The 12,212-nt window shown below is 42.0% G+C and overlaps 1 protein-coding gene across 1 annotated transcript in view; it reads right to left on the bottom strand.

Annotated features, from left to right (window-relative positions):
- LOC146855232 (uncharacterized) overlaps positions 1–11,011 on the bottom strand; it is a 199,263-nt gene extending 188,252 nt beyond the window's left edge. The window contains exons 1-2 of the mRNA XM_085650584.1: positions 10,958–11,011; positions 10,766–10,849 (exon numbers count right to left, since the gene is read on the bottom strand). The gene's annotated coding sequence lies outside the window, so the exon portion shown is untranslated. The remainder of the gene's footprint in view (positions 1–10,765; positions 10,850–10,957) is intronic.
- Between the last annotated feature and the right edge of the window lie 1,201 nt (positions 11,012–12,212).

Here is a 12,212-nt window from a genome sequence, read left to right as displayed (position 1 = left end):
GTTGCCAAGGAATTAGCACTTTTCCTTGTTGTGGAAGGATACCTGAGCACTCAGACAATGTTAACCTCTGAAAGCTCGTCTGTCAGGGGCTGGGGATTGGTTCTCTCCGAGTTTCCTTGTCTTTAGCTGCCAGAGGTATGAGTGAGACATTCTAGGACCCACGATGACACAGTTCCATAGCATAAGCCCAATGGCTAGTGGCCTCCAGAAGGAGCCCTATGGAGGAAAAGGCTAAAGACAAAAAATGAAGCCTTAAAGACTGAAGCTATGAGGTTGAGATATGAAGAGATGGATGGTAGAAGCCTCTGGAGCAAACATGTATTAAAGAAGATCCAAAAATAAGAGAGAATACACTTATGACGAAAATTGAACTAGGAGTGAAGAATACAATGAAAAACAATTTTTCCAAATGCTTTGAGACACAAGGAAGTGTTTTATAGCCTTCTTTTTATAGGAAGTACATAGAAAGATTCCCATGATCCATCAATTATCCTCCTGTAAGCGGCGTGGGTTGGGTATTAAGGAAGGACATAATATCTTTGTAGAATGGGATTACACTTGATATTTATTTTCTTTAAAGAGTGTTTTCACTGCCACAGTACTCCAAAAATGTCCCTATAGCAGGTTTCAATGGAATCCCTTTCTTAGAAAGGTCTCCAATGTCCTTCCTTGAGAATGGACATTCCCACCCAGAGTCCCTTGGACAGAGAAAATGTAAAACATAGATAAGTATTCTGTCCCAATAAAGATGCTTCTGTCTCCCTATTCCCTTTCTATGACCTGTCTCTGGAGTTTTCTTTTCTGTTGTGTATGCTCTGTACTTTTCCTCACAGGTGCTCTTTCAATCAAGTTTATAAGTTTTTACTTAGCTATTTCCACCCTGGATGAACCCAAGCAATTCCAAAACAAACCCAGCCCCAAAGAAAAGAAGATTGAATGACCACACGCAAAGTTCCTGACCTTCGAGAGACAAGCCCTGTGGCTGCGGAACAATCCCTGAATATTGTAAAATGGTGCATGGACTAGACATGAAGCTGATGGACTATAGAGAAAGCCCAACCCTTATTGCTAGTCATGCTGATTCAGCAGATTAACAATAGAGACTGCAGACACTACTACAAAAACAAGCATTTGCAATGCAATCAGTCTCACCTTTGGGACCTTATAAGTATTTAGCCATGCATCCTGAGTGCTGAAAAATCTACATTACTGAAGACTGGCACACTACTGTAGACTAGCCTCGCTCACAGGTCTCTTCAGCACAATGACATCCCCAGCTCACGTAATCACCACAACACAAGGAAGTCCCAACAACGTTATTATATATGATTATTATATATCATTTTTTATTGCAGAAACATGTGTCAAAGCAGACACTGAGGATCTGTATTTGCCTTTCAGTGCCTCGATGTGGGAACATGCACTGGAATGTGTTTTTATTACTCTTTATGCCATGGTGATTCACCTGTGGAAAAGGGCCTGAATGTTCCCCTTCTTCAAAATAATGACATGGATGGTCATATCGCCTCAGTTGTTTTCAGTAAACATAGAAGTGAAGAGTTCAACTTGATCATTTTAGATGGTTCTACAATATGACACTTTGTGGCCTGTTGATTTTTCTGTTTCTGAACAACATTGGTTAAAAGGCAAAAAAAAAAAAGCAAAATCTGTTGGCACTGCGAATGCTTGTTTTCATGTAGTGATTGCTAGAGTAAGTGAAATTTACGTCATGTGGTTTGAGGTTACACGATTTCATGAGGCAATTTGATGATTTATATTTTCAGGAAATTGCCATGGTCTCGCCATAAGGAGGCATAAAAGTGTATGAGAAGGAGGGATGAGAGATGAGATTAGACTGTGTGGCCTTGGGACAGCCCATGTGAACCTGTGAGTGTGATGAATGTGATAGTAGGTAGCAGGGACTCGCTGTGCACAAGAGCGAGATGCTGAGCTCTTAACCAGGGGTGTAATACAGGCCACTGCACCCTCTGCAGGGCAGGGGTTCCCCCAACTCTTCAGGGGGCCCATAGCCCTGTAGAAGGGGCCCCAATCATCCAAGGCCAACATATATCTGTTATATATGTGAGACTCAGGCGCGCAACGCCTATTGTGCTCAAAGGGCTTCAGCCCCCCCCACACCCCTCCGTCGTGTGTGTCAGCCCAGGCTGAGACAGCTTTCCAGCAACACACACAGCCGCACATTAGTACTTCACAGGTCTTTAAGAGACCTTTTGCTAGTTAATGAGGCTTTGATGTTTTTCACCCCTTCTTAGAGCCCCTGCAGCTCCACTCTGCCTTTTGCTTGAAGAATCAACCCCCCCCCGAAATGTATTCTTAGCCCCCCCCCCCCGAAAATTTTGACTCTAGTTGCGCCTTTGGTGAGACTCACCTAATCACATTCAACAAGGGGGAAGGTCATCATTTTGCATTACATCACAGCTGTAAACACAACAAAGATGGCAGAAGGTGGCTCACAGAGACTGAGTATGGGCATTGGATACTGGACAAAGAGAAAGTAAGCACCAAACTGAGAAAAGCGCCCGGTATAAGAACACATGGCGAGAAATACTGCCCATCAGCAAGGAATGGTATTGTCCATAGCTCTGTTCTTAATGTAGGATCAGGGCCTTCAGTGGTCATATCACTGAAAATACGACATTAAAAAAAATGATTGTCTGTGGGTGCTCACGGAAGGCACATTTCTACAGCCTGGAATCTAGGGAATGCTAAAGCGATGTTGGTACTCTAGTGACCTTTGCTGGTCATTTTCTATCAAGAAAGTTAAATAGAGGCAGTTGCTAGAAAATTAAAAAATAAAGTCCCTAAGCAGAAAGCGATCGATTCTGTTATTTTACTGACCTCTGCTGGACGTTTTCTATCACAACAGTTAAATAGGGGTAGTTTCTAGAAAAAAATGTCCACAAGCAAAAGCGGAAACAGACAAGTCCTGGGGTAATGTAGGGGAAGCGTTGTTTGCCCACTCCTAAGTGCGCATGACTGTTTGGTCAGCCCTCTGGGGCCGCCTAAACCAGTAATGCGCACTTTCCCCATTCTCCATGCTGGCTGCATTACAGCCGGCATGGAGAACATGCCCAGGCCCCCTTCCCTGGTTGAGAGTTAAACCAGGATGCTCAAATTCATTCACAATGCTACATTGCAGCATTGTGATTGGTCAGGGGAGCCTGGGTGCCTACCAATCACACCGCTGCATTGGAGCATTATGAATGGTCAGTGGGGCCTGGCTGTGCTTCCTGTTCCTCGGGGAGAGCAGGAGCAGAGAGACGTGGGACCCGGTGTGAAGGTAAGTTGATTTAAAATAAATTATTATGCGCATCCTCGTGCGACCACCTTTCCGCCACCCACGAGCCATGCCGACCGCCACTGACATAATCATTGCTAACTTCTTTCCAAGCGTGATTTTATATATAGATTGACCATAATTAGTGATTTTACTAAGTCTGGGTGGTGAACTCCGCTCCGTTCGTCAATGTCAAATTGGGGAGCACGAGCAAGGAAAATCCACCTCCCAGTGAAATTTTTCCTCGTTTGTGATCATCAACATTAGGTTGGCGAGCGCAAGCATGGAAAATCAACCTGCCGGTAAGATTTCCCAACGCGGGCGATCAGATTTCTCATTGTGAATGGTCGCGTATGCTCGCAACCCCTCGCGTTGAGAAACCATCCATTCGCATTGAGAAAGCTGCCACTCGAGTAAAAATCTACTTGAGCAGCAGAAAGGAATCAGCACCCGCTTGCGCTATGCATGGTGCTGTTCACGATGATTTCACAGTGTGGACAAGCACCTGGCAATGAAAATCACTGCAAACGACATTTATCTAACGCACGCCACTGCTTGTGGAGCTCCACTTAGCGTGGCAGAGTTTTTTCTGCACTTCACTGAGTTCCGTGTAGCAGAACTCCACGAACTCCACCCAGGCTTAGATTTTACATTGAAAGTTAATCTAGTTACACTCTGTTCATCTTAGGTTAGCCATAGTTATTGTAGTCCCAATGTTAAATTAATTGTGGTGCTTTTGCTTGCTGTGCATAATCTTTTTCGTGTTTCAGAGGCCAAGTTCTAACAGTATGCTGACTAGAACTGTGTTGCTAATGTTAAATTCTGTGTGAAGGTCATTGAATGTATCTCATAAGCAGCTGAACAGTAAATCTTAAAACCTGTGTATGAGATTGAATGGCTGAGCTGTATCCTCCCTTGAAAGATATCGATAAAGGCCACAAAGCCTAATTCTACTACTGTATGATTTATGAGAAGAGGGCCAACATTAGGAGTTTGCAATAGTTTAGTTTTGATTGGTACCTGCTCTGTGAGAACAGAAAGGAGTGTCCAGATTATTGAATGTTATCTTCTAAATGTGCATCGCTAAGCTAGACAGTCAGATTTGCTTTTACCTACCTTCGGAGAACCATGCCCTTATACTGCAAAAACATTTTTCATTTGTCTAATATGAACCTTCATATGATTCTGCCTTAGAGGTTTGATTTGCTGACACCTGCTGCTAAACACTTCTGAAACCTTAAGTTAGTTGTAGGGAGTTTCTCTTCAGGGAAACTGAATCTTTCATGATTTTCCGACAATAATGCTTAAATAACTTGGTTAAGATCCCAGCATAAACATTGACTATATTAGGTGTAACTTGTCCTCTAAGGTTTGTGGTGTCTAACCATTAAGCGCTAATGGCTTCACAAAGATAGGGACATATTAAAGTTCTGAGGGTGTACTAATTGAGATTGTAATATGGTTAAATCTTTTGTTCACAGAAGAACACCACACTGGTCAGGGTGATTTCCGCTGGTTGAGATTTCTCTCTGTGTTTATGATAGCATCAGAAGGGCCATATTCCCAGTTCCTCTTAGAGTGACTGTGCACATTGAACTTTCATTTAGTAGAAAAGACAAGAGTAATCTTTTTTTTATTTCAATAATTTGCTATTGCAAAGCTGATTGCTGTCGAGTGAATGCTGCTTTGAGCTGCTCAAATTGTGTCATAGTGCGCCATGATGGTCAGGTGGTGTGTACCGCGCTGAAATTGGTCATTACATCAGAGAGTGCTGCTCTGTGAGTGGCCAATTTAGTGAGGTTGTGCTGATACTGGATGTTAGTTTTGTTGTGTATTGCTTTGTGATGTACTGAGAAGTTTAAGGATTCTACGCTGTACCATACACAGGGAAAAGATGATATTTTGCCAAGAAAGTGAGAGCTTTGCTTAGTGATAATGTGAAAATACCTGTCTGTGAGTGTGAGGAGGTCCCTCCTGAGGACACGCTTATGCACTACACAGTAACCCAGGTAAATTTACACATGTGCATCTGGCTCAAACAGTGGAATAAGATCACTAGGATTGAAGGGTCGTTGCAGTTTCCCCCATATAGTGCTTACAATCTGAGAATAATTGAGAATTTGAGGCGACTGTTGTATGAGGTGAAACACCCCACCAAGACCACCCCAATATGAAGCTTTGAATGCATGGGAGCGTGCAGTACATGTGAGGGTAAATATCAGACTAGAACTAACAAAACAGTTCGTAATTGGATAGAAGCGAAATGGAATGCAGAGCAGCAGGCATGGAGAAAAGATGTATATGAGGAAGTTAGGATGTACCCCGTGCTACCCAATGGAATAACATGGGGAAAATAGTGACAGTGACTCTAGCGATGACTTTTAGATGATTTATTGGATACTCAACCACCTCTGCATAATGTTGTTCAGTCAGGAGGATGAAATCCACGAGTTGGAAGGAATTAACCATTGGAGAACCCCCACTCATGTTCGTTTCTCCTTGGGGGTGGTGTTAGTTTTTACAGGTTTGCCCGTTGTCACTACAGCCCAAGTTGCTTACCCAATCATAACAGTCCCCCACTACCTTGAGCTCTAGATCCAGGAGTTGCATACTGAATGGTAACATCTCACATGGTGAGTTGGCCTGCAGTATAAGTTGAAGATAGCTCTCTGTTAAATACTCCAGATGAGACTCCTACACTGGTGTTGGATGTTGTGAAAACAAAGAAAGAGCTTACAGAAATTATTAAAACTTTTATTTGGACTTTATAAATGCAGACAACAAAACTGAGTGAAAATCCTGACCTTTGGTAAACCCAGGTTGACAGATTTGTGAAGCTCTCTAAGGTGCCTTGGTAGGATTTGAATACTTTCTTTGACATTGTTGTTCCAAATGATTTGCGGACTGACTGTAAAGTATCAGTCAATGACCTACTGCTTTACCACCAAGAGATGATTGGATGAATGATTTTTCTCAGACAGTAACAGAAAAGTACAATCATGTGCTTATCTTTTTGAAAACTAAGGTTCCACAGAAAAATACTGATTGGTCAAAAGTCCAAAGAGTCAGTGCATGCCATTACGAAAGACTTATGCAAGTCTTTCACCAGCATAGCAGTGGCGAAAAACCAGAGCGAGGAAATCTAGTAAGTTTGTGCCTCAGTTTGTTCTTGGGCTATGCCTGGAGATTAGTTCACATATTCAAAAGGATGTGATTTGTTGGTAGTCAAAGCCTTTCAATAAAATACTGCGATATGTGAAGCATTGCAGTGATGATTTGGAAGAGAGGCAGAAGAAAATGAAAGGGAATTTAATATTGGCTCAATCAAAGTTAACCCAGAAGGAATTTCAAAATGGTCCGTACATGGCAAATCCTAGCTATGGTTTAAATGTTGGTGCTGGAAAGCAGGGAGTTGTATATCAAGGTGGTAGTCAGATGATTCAGAATGGAAATGGTGTCCCGCAAGGTAGAGGATCAGGAATGCCGGTTGGTCTACATTTGGGGATAGATATAGCGATGGTAAAGAAAACCACTCCATATCATTATTGTAACAAGTTGGGCCATTGGAAGCAAGAGTGTTGTTCAAACTCAGTCAAATTCCTAATGTAAATGTTATGCTAGCTCAGAATATGCAAAACACAAGACCCCAGAACCTTATAGGCCCCAAAGCCTGTTAATGCAATGTAATTTGAAAAACATGACCCCTTCAAAGATTCTGACAGTCTTCAACAGCACCAGTCTTTGACATTTTCGGTGTTCCAGGTTCTGATCAATCACAATGAGTGAAGAGGAAGATTACGTGCTTGACTCAGTATTTGAGGTAGACCAGAGTGGCCCATGTATGGATGGAGAAGTTAAAGGCCACCCTGTGTTGTTTCTTATTGACACCAGTGCTACTCTTTCTACTGTAGGAATTGTAGAAGTCCCAAACCTACCCCTCTTTAGAAAACAAGCACATGTTGCAGGTATCTTCAATAAGCAGATAGTGATCCTGTTTCAGTTAACGTCCTTATGAAAATGGGTCTCCTTGAAGAGGACCATCCATTTGTAATATGTGGTTTTAGCCTGGCCAAATTATTGGACAGGGCTTGTTAGATAAACTTAAATTGTGTGATTTACTGTATGCTGGATGGTGTCGAGTTCCAAACACATGATGAGCATGGAGAATGCAGAACTTAAATTGAGGGCTCAAAAGCCACTTGTTCAACTATTCCAAGTTTTTGCAAAAGACAATTTACCCCCCTGACGTAGGGGACTCTGTGAAGGAGGAAGTCTGACTCTGTGAGAATAACAATCAAACAGAGCAGAAAATCTCTCAGCACCCCAAAACAACCTCTCATCAGACATAGTAGCTGCAATTGCTCCTGTGATTGAATGCACGCAAGAACAGGTCATCTTAAAAGAGATCTTAGGGAGTGCCTGCAATTTTCCAGTTATGGGCCTGCAGAAATCAAACAAAAATAGCAGATGCAGCAGGACAAGTGAAAGTTTGACAATATTGTTGTTGCATGTTGTCCTGTGTTACCAAATCCTGCTGTGATATCGTTCCAAATCCCCTGTGTTGCAAAGTGGTTTACAGTCACCGACCTGTGCCAAGCATTCTTTTTCATCTTATTGCATGAGGATAGTGTTATATCCTGCTAATGTTAATCCAATGCTATTCTACCACAAGTGGAATGTTAATGTGATGATGCTGTCAGAATGTTGGGGATCTGTCAGAGAAGGGACGGTTGACTGGGCTGAGCTGCCTGCTGGCTGCTCCTGGTGGGGTCTCCCTCTGGACCTGAACTGATCCTGATCTGGTCCTGTTCTAATCTTCCTGTGATCTTGTACCATCTTCTAATAAACCTCTTTAAATCATCTCAACTGAGTAGACTTGATCACTACAGGATTTTGGCGACGATCTTCTAAAGAACCTGCTTCTGTCACCTCTACAAGGTCTCCAAGCAACTTAAAATACAGAATCTCCTGCAACTGAAGTCATGGTACCCCAACTGGCATCCTGACCCCACCAGTGACCTCCCATCGGTCGGCCTCTACGCAAAAGTGCCAGTTTCATTCTCTACGCAGCTCTAGTATTTGCCTGCTGTTCTTACAGCATCTTAAAAGGTCTGTTCTTGCTGTCCCTACAGTGTCTCAAGAAGTCTGTTCCTGTTGTACCTACAGGGTCTGTTGTAACTGCAGCTCAAGACTATACATGCTGTTTCTGCAGTGTCTCAACAGCAAGGTAATTGTTCTGTCTGAATGGACTGCCTGAATTTGTGTTTCCAAAGGGAGTGGGATTCAGTCTCACACGTTCAATTTTGTTTGGGACTAGTCTATATTTGCACACAGTAAAGGTCGCATTAACATGTTCTCTGCTTCCAGTCAAGCAACCTCACACTACAGAGTGTAATTTGAAGTATGCTCAAACAGCTTGACAGTCCTTGCACAAGTGAAGTCATCTCAACACCTGGCAATAAGTCATCAAAGCTGACTACGTTTCGCCTCTACTAAGGTCTACAGCGCTACAACAAAGTCTACGCGGCAACTACAAATGTCTACTTTGTCTCATGATCTAAAGTAACCAGTTTTTGCATCCAGTGTGAAGTGCAGAGTTTCTGCTGTCAGTAAGGCTCATTCGTGTCTGTTTGGTGCAAGATTTTGCCTTTCTGATGGATTGGATGTTTTAACGCTTCTCCCTGCCAGCGCTGCTCCGGTTTGTACCCATTTGTTCTGTTCTAATTTTCAACTACTGGCTCTTTGGTGTTTTCGCCGGGTCATTTTCCATGTTGGAAGTGTGGAGACATACATGGTGAGCAGAGCGTTTTCAACTTTGTTTTTGCCAATGGTTGTTGTCTTCTAGGAGGCCAGTGTTTGGTGTCAGTTGTGGGATAATTCAGAATTCAAAAGCGGCTCGAGCGGCTTACCTTGTTTTTGTCGCACGTAGCTGCTCAAAAACTCTTCATGACGTCCTGCCAGTTCGTATCTTGTCGACTGACGTTTTGCTGCTGAAGCGTGCCGTGAACCTCTCGGTGTACGTCTCTGAGCGTGCCGCCATCTTGTTGTTGGCTGATTCAGTCTCAGCTTTCACCTTAAGTGATGCGCGCTCTCTGCCTGTAAATTGCCAACCACGTTCTTCTCGGCACAGCTTGGAATTACTTCACAGTGTTTGGCGATGTCATCTCATCCGGTCAAGGTTTCATTTCCGGTTTGCCTGGTGTCTTCATTTCGACATCTTGAAGGTATTTTTTATTTTAATTTTTTTGTTTTGGGTGCACATCAGTTTGTTTTATCACAGTGCACAGTCATGGGTGGAAAGTGGTTTTTCCATCTTCAACTCATCTCTCCTGACTCGCTGCAACACGTTTGGATTTTCCATGTTTTGACCTGAGGACTCCAGAGCCATTAGTGTCCAATGAGACAGTGGACACATGTTATGTTGCAGTCATGCTACCTTTATTTTACAATCAACTCTGCTTTTATGGGTTTACTGCTTACTTATCATTTGTATTTCATGTTACTACAGTTCTGCTGCTTCCACAGTGCGATTATTGGATGATATGTTTAGAGATGAGTCATGGGATCCTACCCTTATCCCTACACTGGGATTGCTATGAGTAGGTAGTCCTTTTTGCCAGCAGTGGGTTTAAATCCCATCTGCGCGTTGTTCACTTGTACACATCTCACATATGATTTAATATTATTGATGCACACGCTATAAATGTATACAAATGTTGATTGTAAGGAAATAAAACGTATCCAGTGAAGACTTCAATTCTTCTTTATTTATTGACAAGGTTCCTCCACTCCCCAACGCGTTTTGTCGTTTCAAAGGGATTAACCCACACGACTTCCTCAGGGCTGGAAGTAAAAAAAATAACAAATGTATAGAGTCGTAATGGTAAATAATATTAAACACAAAATATACCCCACAGTTTGTGGACTGGTGCAAAGAAATCTCCGGTGCAATTACAGGCAGGTGCTCAGTAGAAACGTATATGCGAAGCCATGAACAAATCAGAGTACAAAATAATTCATTACCTGAATAATCATAATGTCAAAGAGCAGAATTCAAAGTATGGTGACAACACAAGTTTATAGCAGTACTTGATTTACTCACCAACCCATGTGAGTCACATGCTTCATACAGCTAATACACAAAATTATTTCTGTACCTTAGTTTCTGGAGAACTGCAAACCTATAATGGTACAAGTAATCCTAATTTAGTAGTTGCGTCACACATGAGACACGATAAACCAATACGCCCATGAAATAATTAAAGCAATGTCAATACCTTATTGAGGTCGAATGCAACTGCAAATCCTATTCTCCAATTTCGAAATATATGAATGTTCTTAAAGACAGCTAAAATATGTAATGCCCGAATTTTCTACCACTTGAAACAACATTATACTGTTCTGCATCACTGAACTACTGAAACGCCAAAAACGGACACCAAAAAAATACATATATCCCGCGCTTACCCTGTTAATAAGTCCAAATCACATTGTATATGCCTTAGAAAAACAACGAGTTCGTTGCAGCAGGTCGTCCCTAATATGGATAACCTACAAACAAAAAGAATCTAGAATTACCAATATTCTTAAAGTGTTATTAAGATCCAGAACAAGAGAATAAAATTCTGTTGTAACTAACTGTAACCCAACCCAACTCACCTCGAAGACGGTATGTGACCCGAGTACAGGTAACGAGCGCTGCCGCCGTCAAACTACTTCCGCGTAAGTAAAAAAAGGGAGGAGGGGTGTAAAGGTAGAAGAGGTGACTATCCTCTAACTACGAACGTGAATGCCATGTCTAAATAGCATTACAGTCCCTATAGAAACGATCGACTATTATACTAATCGTGACAGTATTATCAATAATGCGCCAAAATGAAAAAATAAAATAAAGATAATACAACACAGGTATGGATTTTTCCCACAAAATTGAAACAAAAATCTTTGGCTATTCTTGAAACCATATGATGCTCCCGACTAAAATCATGGGCGCCATGTTCGAGTCATAACACGGCCCGTATAATACCAGACATTGGTTATATGTCTCACATTAATATTACAAAAAGAGCGCCAAACCCAAAATTAGCTGTGGGATAAAATGGCCTCATCAAAAGGTACTCACATATGCACTATTCTTTTTCCCTCACTTGGAGGATCCATGTAAAGGTTACACTCCTTTTGCAGCAGTGCGGGTTCCTACCCATACGCTTTCTAATGTACCTGTCTACAGGGTGCATCTATGCAAAGGTTACAGTCCTTTCGCATTAATCAATTTACGGGTTCTTACCCGTACGCTTTCTAATGTACCTGTCTACAGGGTACGTCTATGCGAAGGTTACAGTCCTTTCGCATTAATCAATTTGCGGGTTCTTACCCGTACGCTTTCTAATGTACCTGTCTACAGGGTGCGTCTATGCGAAGGTTACAGTCCTTTCGCATTAATCAATTTGCGGGTTCTTACCCGTAAGTTTTCTAATGTACCTGTCTACAGGGTGTGTCTATGCGAAGGTTACACTTACTGTTCTTACCATATGGGTTCCTACCCATATTTGTTTGTTTTTTTGACATCATGTCAACTTTACAAGGACTATGTTCATAAGGGTCTTAGCCCCATCTGTTACTGTTGTTTTGCCTTATATTTCTAGGGCGTGTTTTCGAGTTATAGTCCTCCCGAACCTCACATATAGTTAAGAATTTTATTATGCACTGTTGTCTTTAGATTACATTTTAAATTTTATATTGATGATGGTGTTTCTTGTAGGTGAGGATTACCCTTATATTTTTCCTCATCTTCCTTGTTTCTTTCTTCTTTTCTGTTTTCCTTCTGAGGTCTTCTTTTCGTGTCTCTTGTGGTCTCTGGACTTTCCCTTGCTTTTCTGTTGTGTTCTTTTCCTCTGCATTTGTCGCAGCCTGT

The sequence above is a fragment of the Triturus cristatus genome, chromosome 4_1 (assembly GCF_964204655.1).
Source record: "Triturus cristatus chromosome 4_1, aTriCri1.1, whole genome shotgun sequence".
NCBI classification, from domain to species: Eukaryota; Metazoa; Chordata; class Amphibia; order Caudata; family Salamandridae; genus Triturus; species Triturus cristatus.
The sequence above is the reverse complement of the archived record's forward strand: the minus strand, read 5'-3'. Positions and strand labels throughout refer to the sequence as shown.